The sequence below is a fragment of the Triticum aestivum genome, chromosome 2B, assembly GCF_018294505.1.
Source record: "Triticum aestivum cultivar Chinese Spring chromosome 2B, IWGSC CS RefSeq v2.1, whole genome shotgun sequence".
Lineage (NCBI taxonomy): Eukaryota > Viridiplantae > Streptophyta > Magnoliopsida > Poales > Poaceae > Triticum > Triticum aestivum.
Window position 1 is genome coordinate 673853800 of NC_057798.1, and position 2553 is coordinate 673856352.

A 2553-nucleotide genomic window follows, 5' to 3' on the forward strand; every position below is an offset into this window, starting at 1 on the left:
GTTTTGCGAAAATTTCACTATTACATGCTTATTCTTGCACATTCTACAAATACGCAAATTCTCTATAAATTGCAGCAAAATTTTATTATTATTTGTTTTAGTTTTATTTTTCATTTTCTTTCCTCTTAAAGGTAATACTAATGGCACTAATCTATTTTTGCTTAGGAACTTCATTATTTAGTTTTTATTTTACTTATTATTTTATTTTCTTTCCACTTTAAGGGTAGTACCAATGCCACCAATTAATTATTTATTATGATTTTATTTTATTTTGCAAAAGTTCCACCATTATGTGCCTATTCTTGCATATTATAAGAGGTCGCAATTTCTGTGTAAATTGTATGCAAATTTTGTAATTAGTTGTTTTAATTTTTAATTTTCTTTTTTTCTTAAAGCGTAATACCAATGCCACTTATTCATTCTTTCTCAAAAAACTTTATTATTTTGATTTTTAGTTTTGATTTTAATTTGTATATTCTTTAAGGGTGATATCAATGCCAGCAATTACTTTCTTCTTAGAAAACTTCTTTTTGCGGAAATTGCACTACATATGATTATTCTTGCATATTATTAAAAAAATGCAATCTCTTAGTAAATTGGTTGCAATTTTTGTCATTATTTTTATTGATCTTTTTTTATACTTAAAGGATAATACATATGCCATTAACCCATTCTTTCTTAAAAAAACTTCATTATTTTTATTTATTTTAGTTTCATTTCATTTGCTTCAATTTTATGGGCAATACCAATGCCACTAATTCATCATTCATAGAAAACATTTTTGGGGAGATAACTGTGTGCAAGTTTTATCATTATGTGTCCATTATTTATTTATTTATTTTTCCTGTTTTATGGTAATACCAATGTCACAAATTGATTATATCTTTAAAAACTTCATTTTCTATTTTTCTTAGTTTAATTTTTTTATATTAGTATGGGGGAATAAGAAGGCTAGATAAAGTAGAAGTTTTAAAACTTTGTATCCGTTTCCATTTAGGGTTATTCTAGTTCCATGATTCATTTTCCTTTCCAAAGAAATGTTCTCTTCTTTGTTTTTCCTTTGTTCAATTTTTCTATCAGATATCTATCAGACATTAGAAGCCAAAGAAGAACGAAAATACTCTTTAATGATTAGCCGGCTGGAACTATACTTAATTACTTATATAGGGACTCATCTGCAAATCACACGCACCATAAGTATAATTAGCAATTAAATATAGGCACATGTACATGTACAGTTCGTTCATCATGAACGCGCTTGTACTGCATGCATCATTAGCCCACAAAACCGGGGTAGAAAAGCAGCGGACGTGCATGGCATTTAGCTGGGATAGACCCTCGTAAGGCAATAGATAAAATCGACTGATAGAGAGTTTGGGCAAATCATTTTCCGCTGTAGATGAATGTTTTCTGTCCATTTGATCTAAAATAAATGGCAGATCAAAAAAGTGACTTGCCCAAATTCTAAATTCAGTGGCCTGATGTCTAGCCGGTCCCTTTAGCTTCAATTCAGACGGCTTGGAGAGGCCTATAATAGAAGCTATCATACCCGTCTTTAGATACTAGCCCGCCTGTAAAATCATACATTACATCGTTAAAACTCCATCCCACACTAGTAGAAAACGGAGCTTTAGCGCCGGTTCGTAAGGGCCTTTAGTGCCGGTTCCATAACCGGCACTAAAATGTGGGCACTAAAGGCGCCCCCTTTAGTACCGGTTCGGCACGAACCGGCGCTAAAGTGCCACCACGTGGCGTGAGCTCGCGCCCTGGTATGGGGGACCTTTAGTACCGGTTGGTGGATCACTCATACCAAATCATGTAACTTCCCGACCGGTCACCCATCCCTCTCACTACTCTAGCCCGAGCACGCTTAACTTTCGGGTTCTATTCTCCTTCATTTCCAAGTCTGCACTTGTTGTTTTCCTGACAATAGTAGGATGTCAATCCTATTAACCCTCAGGAGTTTAGCTTGAGCATGAAGTCACACATTTCACCGTTTGAGTTTGAAACTATTATTCTAAAAAACAGTAATTATTTAGTAATGCTAATATTTCTTGAATCAGTTTGACCATAGTTTGACCACAGTTTGACCATAGTTTGACCAGATTTGACAAAAATTCAAAAAATTGAAATAATTATTTAGTAACACTAATATTCTTGAATAATTATGTAGTAATATTAATACTTCTTGAATAAGTAGTTTGACCAGATTTAACAATTTTTTAAAAAAACTGAAATTTGACCATATCTTTTTTTTCCTTTTGGAATTTGAGGATTCTAAAAAATTCCAAACAGGCCGTAGGCGGTCTCCATCGGATGCGGATTTTCGTGCTGAATTTTTTGATATATTATACGTTTTTTTCCGACATCGTATGCAAAAGTTATAGCCGTTTTACATTTTCCCTACAGTTTTTGCAAAACATGTCCAAATTATAGTTTTCAAATTTTCCTAACTAGTAGATGTAGTAATATAACTACCTCTCGAAGGATTTTATTTTTTGAAGTTTCTATCATTTTCTTTTGATTTTTTCAGAAATGAAATGACGACACACG